At 43.4% G+C, this 21205-nt stretch overlaps 1 protein-coding gene across 1 annotated transcript in view; it reads right to left on the reverse strand.

The window, feature by feature from the left end:
* The window catches only part of LOC138510377 (coiled-coil domain-containing protein 171-like), a 3784015-nt gene that overhangs the window by 3515193 nt on the left and 247617 nt on the right, over window positions 1-21205 (reverse strand). The gene's annotated exons all lie outside the window — the stretch shown is intronic.

Raw genomic sequence — 21205 nt, forward strand, 5'->3', positions numbered from 1 at the left:
ACGTAACTTGTAGTGAATAATGCTTACAATTTTCAATCATAGCCTCTAAATCATTAGTCATTCTGAGATTATTGGATACACTTTGATCTATACTTTGTTTCTCAGTTTTAACGCTGTTGCAACTACTTGGTTTGTTTCAACTGGATAATGTATTATCCCCCTACTTAGAATTGTTTGTCTAGTAGGATCGAACAACACATAACCTAGAGGAAGCAGACTATCTGCCGCTTCAAGCAATGTCAACTTTACCAATCCAGAATCTATATGAAGCAAGACCGAATCTAGTTGCTTATCATTCAAGAATTCTACACATCTAATATCACTGGAGGCAATAAACCTCAAATTCGTTATATGGTGTAACAATTCTAACACATTCTGTCTATTTAGAATCAGTCTATTCTCACATGCAAAAGGTTTTTCCAGACACAGTTTTCTACCCCTCTTTCCGCAATTAGAGCTGATTTTCTCTTATTCTGTAGATACTTCCTGGGGCGCGTTACAAGAGGGTACGCTATTGTAGACAAACTTTGTTTCAACTCATTATTAAGTCTTTTTTGTTCCAAAGTTAAGAAAGTTTAAGTGTTTAAGACTTTCGCATGATATACATTCACAGAATCCATTGGTAGCATAAACTGAGGGTGAATTGACTCTTGGTTTACTTCTGACACCAGACATACCAATGGAACTTGCAGAACTAACAGTGGATTATCTTCCAAATCACACACCGTATAGGTGGATAAGTTCATTATGTCCTCTGGAAGTGGTGATGAGGAATTAGAGCATAAAATAACCTCCTCTGCCATTTCTCTTGCATCCTCTTCACCTCAGAATTCCCAGAAGCTTTTTTAGTACCAAGCACATTGGTTATTTTCTTATCAGGCAAAACCAAATTCCTTAAGACTTTTTTCGACCGATTAGCTTTCGATTCGGGAGGCGGCTTTTGATTTTTGGTCTTTTTTTCAGCCTGAACCCTCCCTGTCTGTTTCATTTTCCGTTTTTGTCGGAAGATTGAAAATGTAATCTGCAATTGATCATTTTCTTCTTGCACCAGGCTATTCTCTTCCGATATTTCCACCATTTCCGTTTGTACCACCAAATCCCCTAAAATGCGTCTATTTTCTTGATAAGTATTAATTTCACTTACTTCCGCATGCTGGGTTGGCCTTTCTATTGTTGTCATATTTGACTGTAAAACCACTCCTTTTGCTGTATTCGTTGAATGAATTATATTTGTTAACACAGTCCTATGGATTCTGGTTTAATCACTGTAATGAAACCCTATATAAAAACCATCTTAGAGTGCAGCATAGCCAGCAATGTCGCCTGGTCCTTTAAGGAATCATTTGAGATCTCATACAACTTCAAGAAGGGCATTAGGGCAATCATCATTCCGGCCACTGACTCCACATTTCCCAACAGTCTATTGCCCCCCCTCCCACCCCCAGAACATGATTTTCGAGGAGGTACTGAAGCTGCTGACATCTCTGAATAATAAGTAAGGCAAGATTGGTTTATCAGTCTCACTGTATAAACTTCCCTGAGTGCCAGCATTATTCGCCCACACGCCCTGTTCAAGGATTAAATACATTAGTTATTACAAACCCATTTGATGTTCTATCAACAGGGTTTAAAGGATTCAATGGACTTCAGGTCACCATCAAATCTTCACCCATGTGCTCTGCCTGCCCCTCAGGTAAAACCAAATGTTCCTTCAAAGTTTTGCTCAAAAGATCTGTCACCAAGGGGTCTGCCCTTTCAGGAAAGACCAAAACTTTTGGGGTAGAAATATTCTGGGAGTTAGGCTCTATTGAGTGTATTTCCACAAGCAACTCAGCAACCGTAATTTCATTTCTCTCCCAAACCGTTTTAGGTTCTGTAGGCTTATTAGCCTCCACCATTGATTTGGAAAAGAAGATGTAATCTTTGTGTCCTATGCCCTTATTTGCCAGGACCCTGCTGCAGTGTAGTCTCAAGGAATCACATTTAGGGGGGCACATAGGGGTCATGGGGGGGGGGCTGCTTATAAAAGGGCAATGTGTATGCTTTTCTCAAAATTGATGGGAGCAAAATAGTCCAAAGTGGTCCGGGCGAGGTAAAATCGTGCATTTATACAGCAAGCAATTGCGTTGGAATCACATTCAAAATTGTAATACTTCTGACGCCAGAGCATCAACTGTAACCAGAATGCAATGAATCATAGGTCAGTAGAAATTACACTAGTTTTAATATTGGCCCAGGGGAAAATGCAGTGCACAGCATTGGGTTCAGATGTGGCAGAATATAAAAACATATCTAGTAAGTCACCATGTAAATGGTGTACCCTTGCAGCAGATGCATCATATACAAAGTGGAGTCTCAAATGCCCTACAATAGTGCCTTCATAGACCTGCTAAGTAACCAATGTGTAAGCTTTAGCATCACTGCAGAAAGTACTTCTCCTGAGGACATACAAACGCAGAACTGGCCTGATTTACAAGACTAGATTCTTTTTACAAATCAATTTATTGTCAACTGTTTTTCCTGAATTTCTGTGGCTCAATGGAAACCTGTGAATTACAATGTCCATGCATATTTGGGCAGCAAGTCTGGACTCAATTGCCAATGTGGCAAGATCTGATAGCCTTTCCTCAGTTATTGTTGTGCGCAGAGATGACTTTATTAACTTTAGCGCAGAAAAGCTTATTTCACATGAAGCCCTACTCACCTGCAAAACACAAGCAATTTTACACAGTCGGTACAGTTCGAAGAATGGCACAGCATAAGGCTCCAGAAGGTTTGTGAACTTCAGAACTGTGTTCACCTTAATGGCATCAGATGCCTTCTTCCTTGCCAAGGTTCCCAGTGCCTGCTTTAGTTCTGTTTGCAAGTTATCCAGATCACAGGAGCAGAATGTGGCTATTTCAGATCTGGGATTTAGTGCTTGTATCATGATCAGCAAAGAATCATTTGAAAAACTTCATTTTAGTTCTGAGAATATTCTGTAAAGAATTACATACACATTATCATGATCAGCAAAGAATCATTTGAAAAACTTCATTTTAGTTCTGAGAATATTCTGTAAAGAATTACATACACAAAATGTTTAGTGAAATCATCTTTTGTGCGCAGTCTTGGTCACTGTCCCACAGTCTCCATTATGGCACTATTTCTTAAGTAGAAAGGCAGTCAACAATCACGCTTTTTGCGAGGTGGTTCAGCCTCATCATTTGCAGGTGCTGCTATACTACACTTACTAGTCAGCTAGACAGCTTAGTCACAGACATTTTGAATAGGTGCATCCGTGTCTTCATTACGCACTTTCTCAAGTTCTTCTATGACTGTGCATACAAGGATGACAGCTGAGGCCAAGTCAAGATCTGCTTGCTGTAAAATATTTGATAGTATCTCAGTGCTTTTTAATATGTTTTCAAAACGCACAAGTGCTAGAATGAAGCCGAATTCAATGAACTGCCGAATGCCATTTGCCTCTATTGCTCTCTCTGGATGTCTCTCTTCTACCACTACATTGAGGATTTCCAGAAGAGGCTCAAGGGTTTGGAAGACAGCTTTACAGGCAGAATATCGGCATGTCCACCTTGTATCCCTTAAATGGTTTAACTGTATGACCTGTTTTGACATTTCTGTTTGAACACTTACAAACACAGAGTGAACAACAGATGCACTGCAAAACACATAAAGCTTCTCCAATTTCACAAAAAACTCAGTTCCTGCATATACGTTTTTAACTGTGTCAATAATGACTACATTAAGCTGGTGATTAATAAAAGGAACATAAAATGCAGAGGGCACCTCCTTTTGAACCCGTGCTTGCACACCATTAAGCCAACCACTTATCACTGAGGCCCCAACACATTCATTTTTATCAATGACCAATGCTGAGATGACATTAAATATATAGCATGTTAAAGATTCTGCATCAAGGCTACCTGCTTTGTAGAATTTCAGTAATCTTTCATGGACAGAGTGATCCTGGACGTATTTCACAACAACAGACAGCTGTTCGGTTTTGCTGAGATCTTTTAAGGCTTTCAGTGATGCCCTCTCTTACAGCCATAATTGACAGAAGTACATTTTGAATGGACAGATGTAAATAGCATGCATTTTTGGGCCTATTAAGTTTTTTTTTTTTTTACAATACTGTCTCTTTCAGCAAGTAAATACAATATTTCACATTTCAGTGATTGTCATCAGAGTTGCAGCGATGCTCCCTTTGGTCAATTTTAGTTTTGCCAGTTAACAGTAAAACTTGAGCATTTGTTTTAATGTAATTCGATTTTCAGTCACCTCTCTGGTATATGCTTCACTGAGATCTTTTATGATTGATGTAGCATATTTTATATTTCTTTTGAAATCCTCCCATCTCACATAGCATTCCTTGTGGGAAGCATAATTCTCATGCTGCAATATTCCTTTGCCATTTTCCAAAGTGTTTTTCCAGTTGGTGAATCCTACACTGATAAAATTTACTTTTTTAAGTTTGTCATGAAGAGATTTGGACCTAGAAAGAATCTGCACAGAAAACAGTATGCTGTGTCCTGGAACATGGATTATTCTAGCCATGTGTATACCTGAAACCAATGCAAACAAATTGATCTAAGGCATGATCCCAGTTTTGTATGAGGATATGTTTTTAAGACAGGTTGTTCAGGCCCTTCACTAGCAGATGGCTGATATCACAGGGGCCTGGTGGTGCCTTTCTCTAGACAGCATCAACAGCCACTACGTCACTCTGAGGTCGATCAAAGTCAGTGCATTGTTTTCCACAAGCAGGGCATTGGTTGGTGGGTGGAGGAATTATGCTTGAACCAGGACTCTATGATGACGAGGGTTCAACACCTTCTGAGAAAGCATCAGCAGTCATAGGGTTACTATATTCCACATCTTCCCTTTCAAACACGTGATCCTCACCCAAAAAAACTCATTCAGCTGCACCTTGTCTTGCTGCTTCTCCTTTAGAGCCTTATCCATTTGACCCTTCACTGTTGCACAGGAATAATACTACCGGATATCCATTTCTGCAGCGGTTGTCTCACTATCAAGTAAAATCAATAAAGAGATATGTTTTATTTGTTCAAGGTAGCCAGCATGTGCGGCTTACTCACCGATAATAACATTTTTAAGCAGGGATCGTGAACCAAATCCCACTCCTTTTTTTGCCTCCCTCCTTCTATGTATATCCATGTATAGCTCTATGAGGTTGAGCATGCACGCCAGTCTTTTAAACATTACATACATCAGAGGTAAGAAGAAAAAAAAAACGTCATTGGGCAATTCATTATAAAAGATTATTTGCTTACTTTACTCAGGCATGTGTGAAATTAAGGCTGCCATCTAAATCACTTAACAGATCTCCAAAGCTATGTAGCAATCATGTTTAGTTTATAAGTTACTTCAGCATGCGGCTAGTGGTTTTGATCAGTGTTACGAAATAAATATTCTCAAAAATGCAAAATTTGCATCACATTTTATCACCCCCGCCAGGGTACTACTCAGTCTGTCACAAAAGGAATGAAGTGCTATTTGCAATGTTGGGTCACGTTTTGATTGGTGCCCAAGATCATTTTATGCCGCAGTCCGAATTAAGCTGCGGGCAATGAGGACTGGGCAGACCAAGAGACCATGAATATGGCAGAGGATGCACTATGTAAAACCAATAAAGAACACAAGACATCCACTGTACATGGACGAGGCACATGGGCTTTTAATCCTTGGCACACACTGACTAGTCAGATCTGTTGTTGCAACGCAGTGGCTAAGCATGCTTCTTAAAGAGACATCTGCGAGTGGGAATTGTATGGCCAGGGAAACAATGTCACGGGCTATAGGGGCTGCAATATATGCTACTGCACGTATGAGGGCTGCCCATACCCGTTACCAGGCACTGTGGGGACTGGAGATCTGGAGACTGAGAACAAGAGGACGTGCCATGTCTGTTCATAGTTATCAGCCATGTGAACACTGACATGTATCGTACTTGCTTTGTGGAGATTATTTTAAACATACTATTGCTATCACATTAAGAATCACTCTCTGAAAGTACTACTGGACAGACTAAACCCGCAAGGTTGGACATGAGACCATTCCTTGGTTTGTTTTCTGTTAAAGCATTACTTTCTCTGTTCTGTTCCATGTCACTGTGGTATAGCGGAACCAGGGCCTTTTAACTTTTTCAACTGAAAAGGGCCACAAGGCTTATCAGTGGCCCGGGCTCCAGGCCTCAATGTTGCCCCCCCCCCCCCATCCTAGCCCCCAGGGCGATAGCGCTCATCACTTTGTTGCCTTTCTACTCATCTACTCAGGGTTTCACTGCATTAGCACCCCAGGTCAGGAGCAGTGATGAAGTCTTGTGTGTCGCGAGAAAATAAAGGTCAGTACAGATTTAGTGCTGTTGTAATTCCATGGTTATTATAAAAGTAATTTGGAACACAACAAAACAAATTGCAACATGCAATCTTTATTCACATTTGTTATTTGGACCAAACGTGTCTTGTCTTGTAAAGTAAAGTAGTCACAGCAGGCAACCTGGCTAGGATACTTATTTTCCAAGCTCCACTTCTACCGGCGCCATTCCGTGCTCGAGTTTTGCGCTACCAGACAGGCAGGCAATTTATATATGTTGATAAAATGCTGCGCATTGTTAAAGCTAATTTCTAAAAAGGTGGCAGCATGGATCACTTTAGTTTCAGCAACGCATTCTCAAATAATGCTTTAATCAGTCAAGCCCTGATGTGTGTCCAACCGAGGATTTACAAGGAAACATCCATGAAGAGGGGCAAAGTAAATTTGAACTTATAATAGTGTTATTTTATAAATACAAGTTAATTGCTGTTCCCCTTATAAAACAAGCAAATCAGTTAAGCAGCCAGTGGCGATCTGTATGCCCTGTCACAACCAATCTAAAGTAAGGTTTTCACTATGTTTTTTATTACCTACATTTGCAAAATTAGAGTTGTTCACTTTGTCAGTGCTTGTTCTTGTGCTGAGAAGTTTATGACGGTGTGGATATAATGGAGCAAGCATCTTAAGATATTTTAGGGACGACTTTTCTTGGTTAGTCCATTTACAAATATTGCCTTACCCTGGTTACAATAAAAAAACTAAATATGGTGACCATAAACTGCACCAGGCACCTAACGACAGCACTATGAAATAGGCAGTACATTTACACAGGCCAACATGTCTCATTACATTTGGGAGAAAGTAGGCCATACTGGTTTTGTCCTAGCATTGTGGAGCTGTAGGTAGTTCTGTGTTTACAGTCGGAAAATCTAGGGCTACAAATACCATAATGCAAAGAAAAAAACCATACCTAGACCACCATATCCCATGGGGAATGTTAGCAAACGCGCATCAATGTGACTGCTTTAGAGGGAGTGGTGTGACTGAAAAGGAAAGGTAGAGCCGAGACACATACAGCATTGACAGTACCTCGCTGTGTACGTCTACTGTTGGGGATAGCAGCCCGAAAATAACCCATACTCAACATCAGTGCTTTAAGCGGGCCGGGCCAGCCGGCGGCGTGCTCTGGCAGTCTCCAAAAAGTGGGGCTGGACCCGGGGCCCTGCCGGCCCGCCGGTCCCACCACACCATGGCGGGACACATTTTCTTGCCACGGCCGCAGCTGTGATGGGAGATGCGCCTACAATTCAGTCAGGCAAGCTGACAGAAGTGCCCGGCAGCCAGCCACATCGTCGCTCAAACAGTTTGAGCGACGCTGTGGCTGGCTGGCTGGCACGAGGGGTCACAAGAGGAAGTTACTGTCCTTTTGTTTCCGCCCCCTCCTCCCCAGGTCACCGAGGCTTCTTTAACCCTGAGCGAACGTGGGGACTGGACTCTGTGCCATATTTCTAGGTTTATAAAATATGGCTTGAAATGTACACCATTCAAGCTATCTTTTATAAAGCTTTGCCAACGGACAAAGATGCCTCGGGCTCTGTCCGTCGTCAAAGCTTTATAAAAGATGGATTGAATTGTGTACTTTTCACGCCAACTTTTATAAACATATTTCTATGATTAAAAAAGAAGGCTTGAAAAGTGCACAAACCATAGTAAGCTACACACTAAGATATACATGCTATATATTTGTGTGCATACCTTACTATGGTTTGTGTACTTTTCAAGCCATCTTTTATAAACATAGAAATATGCAACTTATTTCTATATTTATAAAAGATGGCTCGCAAAGTACACAACCCATAGTAAGGTAAGCATACAAATACATAAATGCTTACATACATTTATATATTTGTTTGCGTACCTGGTTTGTGTACTTTTCAGGCCAGGCCCATCATGCAAGTCACACCCCCAAATGAGGCCCACCCTCAATTTCTTACCCCATTTGTAGCCCTGCTCAACATGCATGCGCTTAGCTTCCTGTGCACAAGAATAGCACACCCGACTGCACCTTCCCTCCCCATCAGAATGTAGGCACAAAACAATTAAGTCACTAATGACCCATCATTACCAGTTTTCTGCACTACATTCTGATTGGAGAGGCTGGTCTTGGCTGCAGGGGGACCTTAACTGCTCTTCATTTTTGTGCGGCACCATTGATTACGGCTCAGTGCGTGCAGTGCAGAGAGTAGCCCAGGTGAGAGTAGAGTAGCCCACCCCCAGCCCCACCCTAGCGACGTCACTGCTGCCCTGCACATGTTATTGTGATATCACATTTGTTTTGCTGCAATACATCACCTTTAAATATACCTCTTATGTACCACACGTGTTGGGTTGGTTGGTTTTGATCCTTAGCTTAAACTTTTCTGTTGCAAAATTGATAGCGCCTTTAAAAAAATGCATTTGACTTGAATGAACGAAAAAGCCTGTCATGCCTAGATTAGACACCAACTCGAGAAAAATACATTTTTTCCCATAGGGAGTGGGCTGACCAGACACAAGATTTCCAATGTATATGCATATCTTGTACCTGGATTGGACGTGATTCAAAGTCGCTAGTAGGGGACCATTTGAGTAAGTGGGTCGAGAGGTACTAAAGCGATATGAAAAGCTAGCAGAGGACGGTTCAAGGAGAATTATGGGGCTGATTCATGGAATTTGTGTGCCGAAAAACGGGGATTTGTGCGCGCAGAATGGCGCACAAATTCCACGAATCAGCCTAATCTCCTCTGCCAAGGGGTCCCATGTAAATAATGGCAGGAGCACACATTATGGGCACAAGCCCGCCCCAAATTAAGCAGACCATCGCCACCACAAGAATTCCCATGATGACTGACAGATCCTTTTCTCAAGTAGAAAGGGAGGGGTACTGATCCTGCAGGCTCAAAATGCCAGTCGCGATAGAATGTGGTGGGAGCGTGCAAACGTTTTGGTTCCTTTTCTAAATCGACAGTGAAACGTTCCACATTTGCTTGTTGCTTCTCGATCTGAACGAATTCTGCGTCTTTACCAATTATTGCAGAATAGGCGGTGCATTTTCTGAGATATGCTTTCATTATTTGCTGAGTCTGTCCGTCATCTCACCTCCAAAATACCACTAAACTTGCGAAAGCCTGGATCTTAATATATTTTATGTGCATAAATTGTCCTATCAAGTAACCAATGGTTTCTGTTTACCTTTACCAGACAGTGTATACATGTTTCATTTGTAAATGCCACACTCTAAATCTAATGAATTACAATGCTATTATAAAATGACATTTTTAAAATGTATCACGGGGTGGCGCTAGAGACCAACAAATGAAACATATTCCTGCGTCAATTTAAATTTTCTGGTATAGCATAGCACAGTGGTCTACAAACATTTTCATACTGAGCCCCCCTTGAGTAAAAATATTGTTTCTGGGCCTGCTACCTATGGATTGGCCCCATAGTGGGATCAAAAAATACCCAAGGGGGTTGGGGCAGGTTCTTTAAAATATAAGCAGATGTTCTACTGCTTACATTTTTTATTAAAAGCAGTCACTTTAATCCTTGTTGTTTATTAAAAACAGTAATATTAATCCCTTTTTAAAGAGTCTGGGGACCCCCCCCCCATCCCCTAGAGCTCCTTCAGCCCCCCCACTGGTATAGTAGGAGAATGCATTGCAAAGGACACTGAAGGTTAATCATAATTAGCCTACAATCCAGTAGAATTATAATTGTTCTTTTATAAAGCGCTTAATACCGGAGACAAGTCAAAACATCACTCTTCCCTGCATCTGCCGGCAAGACCTTTTAGCGTCGAGAGAGGGCGTGTCGGTATTATATGTGTGCTTTAAAGGTTTGCGTAAACTGACGTATACCATATTTTTTGATTTTGTATTAAAGTGTATTGGTTTACAAAGAAACCGTTGACACCAAAAACAACAATATATACGTTAATATATTAAACATCATGCTAACAATAAGTGAAGTTACATAATCAGATAAAAAACTATTCTTTTCATGCAATTCCGTAGTTATACACATTTGCTTAAAATATGGCAATTCTTTTACTAAAAAGACTAACAATAACATACCCAAGTTGCATACATATACACTCACTAGTATAAAGATACATTCTACGTCAATTTTCCTATTTCCGTCCAAATATAATAGGCTACTACTGTAATTAAGCGATAGGCCCCGAGCATGGGGGGGGGGGCAGGGGTGGGCATTATCACTTCAGGTAATGCCCCACGGCCCATAGTTACAGAACATTTTTTTGGCATTTTTGTTTTCTGTTCTGAAAAGCTGGAGCCTTTCGAACAGAAAAAAAAATGCTTTCCGTACCCCGGTCTTTCGGGCCGGGTTACTAATAGCAATAGGCCCCTCGCAAGAGGCCATTACCAATTCAGGTAATGCCCCGGGGCCTTCGTTAAGGCCCGAGCAAGGGCCTGTAATTATGGGCCCCAGGGCATTACCTGAAGTGGTAATTCCCCCCTGCATCTGTCGTAATGTCCTCCCAGATTATCATTCGTGATCTTATTACTTAAAACATCATTTGACCACGTTAGTGAAGTGTCATCACTTTTGTCATATGCTATAGGTAAAATAAATTCAAAACCCATTTTTAAAAATTCCTGTGAAAACGACATTAGTAAATCCACAATTATGAGTGATACAAAATGCACCTATGACCAATTAGTGACACTTTGTAGCGAAGGCAGTTCAACTAATATAAGATCATTCCTGGTGATAGATCGTAGCTGAGGTATACAGTGAAATAAGTAAGACATTATTACGATTAAAAAAATTGACTTAATTGCGAAGTGAATAATTCTATAATTTGAACTTGATTATCAATCTTGCTATTAAGGGGCTGATTCATGGAATTATTTGCTCCGAAAAACGGGGATTTGTGCTCCATTCTGCCCGCAAATCCCTGTTTAACAAATGGGGATTTAAGGCCAGAATGGCGCACAAATCCCCGTTTTTCAGCACAAATAATTCCATGAATCAGCCCCTATGTTTTAAAGGATGAGTTTTCAACAATCTATTTCTAACATGCTGTGAATTACAAAGTGCATCTTCAAGAGACCAGGCTTTCAAATCACGACACACTAGTCCTACAGGAATACCCAGGGACTTCATTTAGAGGTCGCCAGTGTCGCAACTGTGACCCCTGAAGTCTCCCTTGCTACCGCTGTGGTCTCCCTTTCTACCCCTAAAAAAAAAACCTTTTTTATTTTTATTGAGGATCCTGGGCTGTGGCCAGAAGAATGCGGTTCTTTGTTTCTGGAGAGGCTGGTTTTCTGGTAGCTATATCCGGTGAGATAGCTCAGTGGGTAGAGTGCTCGCTGGTGCAATGTGTGTGTGATCTGCAGGTGCAGGTTCGACCCCCGGCAAGGTCAACTCAGCCTTTCTTCCTGCTGAGGTAGATAAATGAGTACCAACACAGATTGGGTGATATTGTATGTATATTTGTTCTATATGAAGCGCTTAAGAGTAAGTGCTATATAATAAAACATCATTATATAATCGTTTGACCTTGGACGTCTGCTTGCATTCACAGTAATTTGGTAATATGGGCCTATCCGCACTGACATTAACGATATATATGGTGATCCATTCTGGTATGCAATGTATATCACTTTTAATTAATTTCTCTATTGTGATTTAGTTCAATCAAGAACTTTACCCCAAACCTTTCAATATACAATCAACAATCAATCATCACAATTTCTTAAATTCAGCATTAAATATATGTAAACACATATATATATATATATATATATAGATCTGTACTGCTAAATATATTTACAATCCATTTGGATTCCTGATCAGGTTTCAATATCTGCTTAATGCTCGTGTTACAATGCAGTTCAATACATTAAAATTCACAATATTCGCACTATTCACACTATCCAAATGATCAAATCCTAAAATCTGAAAGGCCCTAAGAAAATAGGTACGCGCTAGAGCGTTGTAGGCATGAAATACTCATCCAACTCTCACTATTTAAGTAGATAATTACACAATGCTGTTACCAGGGGAGGGGGAAGGAGGAGGGCTAGGGGGGATCTTTGGCTCCCTCCATCTACTCACAGACCAGATGTCATTTGAGCGGGTTAGTTTCTGGTATAAATTCCACAGACATCAGATTATTAAATACCAACTAACTGAGGCCCACAAAACTTCTCTCCATTCTTTCCACCATTCGCCACCATTCTCACCTATGGCATACCATTATCAATTCACTACTACAAGCATATCATAAATCTCGGGCATGCCATTTATATAATCATAATTCCCTCATAACTATTTGAATAGGGAAGTCAGGAGAAATAGGCCCCCTTAATCGACTAATAATGTTTGCACATGGCGCGACTGACGTAGCAAAGCAATTGGCGTAGCAGTGGAATCTGCGTTTAAACAGTAATCCCAGAAGGAGTCTATGAGGATCCCCTCATAACTATGCACCAGGTTCCCCATATTTATGTCTCCTATATTCACACACTGTGAGAGCACATGCCTAGCAGTTTCAGGCTTGTCTGTAACGCCACAAATACAGCAGTATCTATTCTCGGGCGAAAGGCCCAGGCGTGGTCCTGTTATGAATCGAACCAGCAGTTGATCATAACATAAAGATCCTTATAGCTGGATCAGGACATAACAGCAAGTAAGGTTGTGTTTTCCGGTACCGATGGACCACATGAGACACTGCTTTGTATCCTTTTAGTTTAGCCAAATGGGTGTAATTCCTACACCAATCCCACTTATTGAATTCTTTTTTAAGGATTTCTTTAAATAAATATAAGGTGTACCTTTACCAAAGTTGGGGCACCATCTTATCTCTTTGAATAGCTTCTCATTAAGTGTCCCAAAATTGGAACCCTTATATGCTTTTTCCCATTCGTGGCTTCTGCCAGCTGCCGCCAGTAGCTCACATCCCAGGTTATTTCTAGACTTTAAATAGAAGCATCCTCTTGCCCTGCTTGCCATGCCCCCCAGGGATGTAAGACCTAGTTCGAGGCGCAGATATTCCATCGAGCAAGAAGGGCCCAAGCCCAACATAGCCCACCAGAAGAGTCCCTCCAATTTGTTTAACCATGAAAAGTCCTGCATAGCAAGTGCCTCAAGACCATACAACAACGATGGAACGAAGCATTGCTTGTAGAGCAGGATAACCCCGGCTAAGCAGAAGCCTGCGTGACCTCCAGCAAACGTACGCACCTTGAGCATTAGGTGCTTTGCTCTTCTGATATCTTGGACTTGATTAGCTCATCCTCAGCACATGCACTAATCTCCCGCCCGAAGTACGGATAGGACACAACATAATCAATGGTACCAATTACGATGTCCATCCTACTCCTATTAACCGTATTCCTGGTAACCAGCTTAACGCCGGTCTTTTCAAGATTGATAGTCAGCCCTAATTCATGGGCATAAATGGAGAGCTCATTGAGCAAGGTCATCATGCCCTTAAAGGTGCGATCAAACAGGACCAAATCGTCCGTGTATACCCTACCCACCACAGGAAGATCACCTGTCCTCGGTGGGCAGTTCGCAACCCCAAGCATACGGGGGAGGAGGTCTACTATGTACAGGTTATATAATAGGGGGCAGCGACACAACCCTGTTTTACTCCCATGTTAATGGGAATAGGGTCTGTGACTCCACCCCCTACGTCCAACCGTACTCTAGCTGTTACGCTCACCTAGTCTCTGCGGGGACGTTGGGACACGGTTGCAGCCCTCTCTGGAAGTGGATCACCCCTATCTGGCTTCTTCCTCTGCAAATATGCTGTGGGCTGCGACAATTGGTGACACTGCTCCTGCGTGGATATGAGAGAATGTGAGGATGCTAATCTGTGACTGTTGTCTCTCTCGAACCCTTCCTCCCAAAGCGTGGTGAGCATGCACCGACCCACATAGGCTCACCAGTTGATTAATGATAATTAGCTATCTGTCCTGCTACTCTCTGGAGGGGCGCTTCTTGATGGGACTCAGTTCCTTCACTGGCTCCTCGTACGTGGTAGCCCAGTCCAGCTGCGACTATGCCACTTCTTATGGTAAGTGTCTTTCAGTCCTATTGTCTCTTCTCGTTGTTGAAATGTTTTGTATTGTTAATGCCTCTCATTTGATTTCTTCCTTTAGGTGGAATTGTGGCCTAGCAGCAGCCTTGGAGCACAAGGCGAAGCTGGATGGAAGAGGAGAGGATCTGCGATGGTCCAACAACAGGTAAGTGGTGGTTTAAGGTTAAGCGTGAGGTTAGATGGTGGTGTGACCTTAAACTGAATGTCTTTAATGTCTAACCTTGTCTTTCGTATTTCTTGCAGGTGCCGTCTTCGTGAATGAGGAGCGCGTCGTGCTGCAGTGTCAAGATCAAGATTTCGGCGGGGCTGAAGCTGGAATGCTGGATGCCAGGTGTGACGAGAGGCACGTGCAGGCGAGAACAGGTAGGTAAGAATGAAGCTGGAGTCCAAGAGGTGAGTCTGCAGTCAGGCGGCGATGAGCGTTACGCTGCATGCAAGTGCAGAATAACGCGAAGCGTTCGCACGAAGGCTGGCTGAGGTTATATAGTCGAGTTCCCAGCCACGCCCACTAGCTCTGGCTTACCAGCCACACCCTGCCACTCCTAGATGATACTGCACATGCAACCCAGTTCCCCAGCAGCCACGCTCAAACCAAATGCACGTGAAAAGTTCCTCTGCTCATGAATAAAGCACTCCTGCACCAGATAAACGTCTCTGTTTACATTTGTTTAGAGACTGGTACCAAAGGTGCCAGGACTGAGTCCAGATGGGCCCCCTGTGCTTTATTGTCCCAAAGGGACGAATAAGAGCTGTGTTACTCCTTGCCGCCATCCCGATGGTGCGGGTTCTGTGTTCTTGGGCCAGTGGCCATGACACCAGCATTGTTGTTGCTATGGAGGAGAACCAAGATGTGGATGATCCAATCAGGGATTTAAGGCCTGAAGCGTAGCCCATAGAATGTCCCTATTGAACTGATCAAACGCACTTTTGAAATCCACGAAGGCGACATACAAAGTTACATCCCTTCGGCTGAGTTGTCCGAATGAGATGGTCCAGGACCCTGTTATTATGCGAGGTACCCGATCCCGTACGGAAGCAGGTCTGCGCTAAATTAAGGACATTATTTTTAGTAGCCCATGTCTGCAGTTCTTTTAACACCATAGAGGTGAAAATCTCGCCCTTGACATCCTGCATGGACAGCAGTCGATAGTTGGTAATTTTCGTCTGATCACTTTTTTATGGACTGGAATAAGAACCGACTGCTGCCATGAAGCAGGTATGGTCCTAGTTCTGCATACTCTAGAGTACAGAATCGGGAGAATCTGGGCCCAATTATCAGGGTCCCTCTTTACTACTATATTGACGAGTCCATTCAGTCCCGGGCCTTGGAGGTCTTCAGCTTAGCAATAGAGTCCACCAGAATCCGATGGCTCATAGGCACTGGCCATGGGCCAGAGGAATCGGCCATAGTAGCGACTGTATTGGTAGTGTAGAACCTTTCAGTAACGTACACCACCCATTCGGCCCCAGAAATGGGATTTAAGGTCTTGAGCAATTTGTCACCCCTAGCTGTCGCCAGGATCCTCCAAATGTCTCGACCATCTCTTATTCTCAATGCCTGGGCAAATCGCTGCCATGCTATCCTTCGTTCAGACAGACGATATTGTTTTAGCCACACATGGTAATTCACCCTCACTGTCTTTATCGCCAGCTGTACCTGTGACACACAACCAAGGCGCGACCTTGTGCTACCAGGGATCTGATATTCCGACGCATGCTACGTTTACCATCACATATATTTGCATCAAATGGCTTATTGGACCTATCATTTCCACTCATGGGTGGGGTTCCCGCAGATTGACCGATAGAATGGGCCAGATCGTTTATCCAAAATTTGATGGCCATCGGATCTTTACCTCTAAGGCTAGTACGATCTACCGTGTCCCGAGGAAAGGCTGTGGCACACATCCTAGTGATCTTTGTATGGCTCCAGCTAATACGGTTTCCTGCGTGGTTGGCCAAAGCCTACCCACACATGTTAACCTTTTTTGGATACCCCTGGGCTTCATTGTCCAGCAATAGGATAGCATGATCACTGTTATCATTAGGAGTCACTTTTAACGATGACACTTGTTCCAACAATCTGGGATTCATAGCAATGTAATCCAAGATAGTCTCCTTAGAGCCCATGGTCCAGGTAGTGCTTCCTGGCTGGTCTCCTGCGGTGCATCCATTGAGCAGCGTGAGGTCCCAATCACCCTAACCACTGCCTACCCTTATTAGTCGATCTTCCGTGTTTCATAGTGCATTGTTCAAACACGTTTTCAAATGTGCCTCCCCCATCTCGATCAACACATCTTGCATTCCAGTCACCACACAGAAGTACTGCATTGTCAGCTGAGTTAGAGCACCAAATTAACAATACAGAATCTAGTTTCTCAAACAGGCCCTCAGCGACTTGGGGACTAGGGGATCATAAATATTTACCATCAGCACGTGTAATTGTTGTGTTCCCTCAGCAGGTAGAGTTATTTCTACTGCTAGTATGTTACCGCCTGGGGGCCCCAATACTATTGGTCTGGTGTTAAGAGAATTTTTGACTCCAAACATAAGCCCTCCATCTGGGCATCCACAAATCCCCTTAAGGGCAGGCGTTTGAAATATCACATAGCCATCTAATGCTACGTCAAAGGTGACCCAGGTCTCCTGCGGAGCGAACATTTCACATGTTGTGAGACAATCTCGTGTCCCACCATGTTGGTACCAGTGGCTAAATCCCTTAGTATTCCAACTAAGTGCTATCATATTTCACTGGGGTGGGGACACTTTTGGACAATCATGCACTGCAGCCATTGCCAACCTTGGGCATCCTCAATGTTCCCAGACACTGCACCAGTTTTGCACATAGTGGGTAATTTGAGGACCCCTTGTGAGCACTTACACTGGGCACACTTCCCAGGGTTAGCCTCCACCTGCTCTGGAATATCCAATGCATAGCCCAAGTGCACCAGAGATGATTAATAGGCCCGTATTAGAGCTGCTGTCTCCGGTAAACAGTAATGCACCTTTGTCACTTTCAGATGCCCATGCCGGAGTGGTTCCACGAATTCGAAATCCCCCGAATTCAGGATTCTTAGCAATGGAATTTTATTAAATGGTGCCAACAACGTGGACCGGGTTAAGTTGACGTGTGTTCTTGGAGTCACTCCCTTGGGTAATGGTAAACTTTTTGGTGTCTAAAACAGCCAAGGGGACCCTTTGCCGGGAGACTGCTGTTGCTCTGGACGACACACAGACGTTAATCGAGGAGGGATTTCATTATATATGGCACCAGTGTCAATCGGAATATTACTGATGCTACAGTCATTAGGAAGGGGCGGTGCCTGGTCCTTTTTTTAGGGCTTTCCGCCACTAACCAACTTGTTAACGTGCCCACTGACTGAGCTGACCTCTGTTTTATTCTGCCCACTCTTTTGCGTTGTTTCTTGGAAAGCATGTTTATCTCCAAGCGCAATGTGGAGTTAAGAGGTTGAGCATCCAAAGGTATATTCTGACCTTCGGGAATGGCCACGTTCTTTTTCAATTTGAGGCTTTTAGTTTGCAATCTTTTAGCCAGCTGCAGCTGTTTCCTAGGTGGAAAAAAGTTTGTAGGGCTCACCTCCCCCTCGCTAACAATCAAGGGGACGCTATCACCGATCACCACGTCATTTGTATCTAGGTCTGGTGTCCGTGATGGAGGGGGAAGGGGACAACCCACAGGAAACCCATTTCTATACACTGTCGGTTCCCCAGAACAGATAGGTTGCTGGGTCCCTAGACCCATCTGACCAGTAAGTAAGACGTTCAATGCAGCTATACACGATCCCTGTTTTTTCACATTTCCGTGCATTGCCCCACAGAGTTTTAGCAATATTTTAGCAGCAAAGTGCAATATGCCCATACTCTGTGGGGAGCCTGTTAGGGAGAATTCTCATTCTATGGCTAATTTCCCTTACCTATAGAGTCCCCCAGCAGCTTTGCTGGATTTGAAGGGTTTGTTTCTTTTTACCTGCTAAGAGTGAGACTCTTTTTCCCACTCTTAGGCATTTTTGCTATGTGTGTTCTAGGCTATTTTTGTGTTTAATGCCTATGGGATCTTTCTCAACCCCAAAGGAACCATCTTTATTCACATGTGTTACACAGCACCCTCAGTGCAGTGACACAGGGGTGTCGTAGCGACCCCCAAACATAGACTCCATACCCTGGGACTGACTACTGTCTCCCAGGGCATGTAACGTCCCCATTGACTTTACTAGTCAAATCCTATGAATTAAACCAGTACAACCCATCTTACTATGGAGGTACTGGAAGGGGTTAATAGTTTTTCCCCCCCATGTTCATTTTCCAGAGGGTACCGTACAGTCACTCTCTCAAACGTTTCTGGCTGGTGGCAGTGGTTACTAGCATAAATATTCGACCGTGAATATTTCCCTATGGGATTTTCCCATTGTTCGAGGCTACCACTTTTTCTGACAGCCTTTAACATACCGCCGGTGTATTTTAATATTAACTTTACTCCGGTAGGATTTTATTTCCAGAACTTTAATATAACTTCTTTCTCGTGTCTTCCTCTAAACTCCTAGCCCAGGTCGGGGATCCTTTGTTCGTCCTTTTGGCATGCTTCTGCCGAGAAGCTCTCCTTTCGGTGCCACTTATACTCGGGTAGGTCCATTGTGTGGGAGGGGGAGTAGGACCCCTGGACAGGGTTGCCTCAGCAACTCATGTCGCACTCTATCCTGATAGGCTGGAGGGTCTCCCGCCAAGATGACCACTCCACTGTGTGAGTGACAGCTAGGCTGTATGAATGGGGATCTTTTTGCATAAAAGCAGGGTCCTGAGGACTGGAAGAGCAAGACGTTGCCACTGGAGCTAAGAACCCGAAGAGGAGAGAAGCCAAAGACATCTGCAACGACTGAACCACCGGTGAAGCCCTGCTGCAGCGTCTCACCACTTTTCTCCACACAAAGAGAGAAGATCTTCACCTGCAAGAGCCTTCTTCCCTTGAACTGGTGGGGCCAACCAGTTTGCCAATCGCATTCCCAGACATGCCTTGGTCGAATCTCCCGTACCCTGTACCCACAGGCCGGATAGCCAGGCACCAGTCCACCTGGACCGCGATTTAAAGGAGCCTACCTTTTATTCGTCGGACAGCACCGCGGCTGGTTTCATCCCTGGGTAGTGCAGTAACTCGAACCTTCCTCCACGAAGAGAGCCTCTCTTCCTCTGCTGGATCACCCGAACTGCAGGAACTACCAGGAACAACCGCCACTGCAGTAGTCACTTCTTCATTTTAAGGTACATTGTTCGACCAGGACGCCCTTTCTTCGCGGTAGCACTAAAGGTGTTTTAAATCCTTTACCTACCTGTTGCGTTGGCCGCCCCTCTCTCTTAACATTGTCTTTTCAACATCTGCATCCACCTTTTCCACTTCGTTAACCAAAGACTTGACTGCAGCTACAAGAACATTTTTGCTCCTGGGCCCTTGCCCTGTACCAATTGACTTTGGCAGAGGCCTACTGACTCTGGTCACATTTGTTAGATCTGCCTTCTTTACATTGATTCTCGGCTAGAATTGTGTGGTGCACCTATTTTTTTTAACTACCCTTTCCTTCCCATTTTTAAACCTTGTGAAATGCCATTTTGCTTAGTTTTCATTTAGTATTGTTTATACTGATGCACTGCCTTGCTTAAGTTGGTTCACAAACTGATGGGAAGTGGTGTTAGGGTGTGTAAGAACCTATTTCGATATAACTTGTGCTTTCCCTCCCTTGTGAAGAATTGTTAGAGGATCCCTTGTGTGTAGTTGTCACTGTGCAGTTTTGCTCAGTTTTCACTCTGGTTCACTTGGTCTACAATTTAACTTGGGAGTGTGTATATTTTTCCTTTGACTTAATTTAACTTGCTTGATGACTGTGATACATGTGTTTTATTAGAAGTGTATAAAATAAATATATATATATTTTTTAAATACAAAGCTTTGGTCAGTGTTTCCTTGTTCCATAGTCTAGTGGGCCTATTGTGTAAACCCTGAATACTGCTCATCTCCTGATATAAGTCTGACTGCTCAGCCACAGCTACCAACTAAATCTTTGTGGTACAGACTGAAACCAAAGGGGATTTATTGCTCTCACCTGTAGTCCTAATCTTGTGTAGTGCTCCCTAAGGGAACTGCACATGATTCTGCCTAACAGAGCCAGAAGTATCCTAAGTGCTAAAATTATCTGGATCAGAGTCAGGATTGGCCTCGGTCTCATAAAACAAATTTGAACTAGCTGATAGCCTCTGTGTGCAAGGTGGTCGTAAAGGTAGCAATGAGAATGAAAGGGCTTGACCAGCGGCAACGGGAGGCAAAGTAGTGGAGACCAAGGTAGAAAGAGTAGGGGGAGCTGGGAAGCTCTGCCCTCCAACCCCTAAAACTGGGGGTCCCACGTCCAAAATGGAACCAGCATTTACTTACATCTGTCTCGCAATCGAGACCACCTGAGGACACAAATCCCTATGCTCACAGTTTAGTGCGACAGGCACTGCACTATTCTCCAAAGGAGTAGAGCTCATGTCCTTTTCAGACAAAGCCTCATTTACAGGCAGTGGTAGTGTGGTAGGAACAAGGGTTTTTCGCTGGGGAAATGTGCATCAAGCGGGCCCTTCCGAGCCCCCCGTGTCTCAGCATCCAATACAGATGTCATAATAATTTCAATGGTGGAGGTGTTCTCCCCCATGTGTGTGCAAGAGTGCAAGCCATAGGGCTTTTTACTACGGCATCCCATCACCTTA

This window comes from Ambystoma mexicanum, chromosome 6p (genome assembly GCF_040938575.1).
Source record: "Ambystoma mexicanum isolate Mex_15411 chromosome 6p, UKY_AmexF1_1, whole genome shotgun sequence".
Taxonomy (NCBI): domain Eukaryota; kingdom Metazoa; phylum Chordata; class Amphibia; order Caudata; family Ambystomatidae; genus Ambystoma; species Ambystoma mexicanum.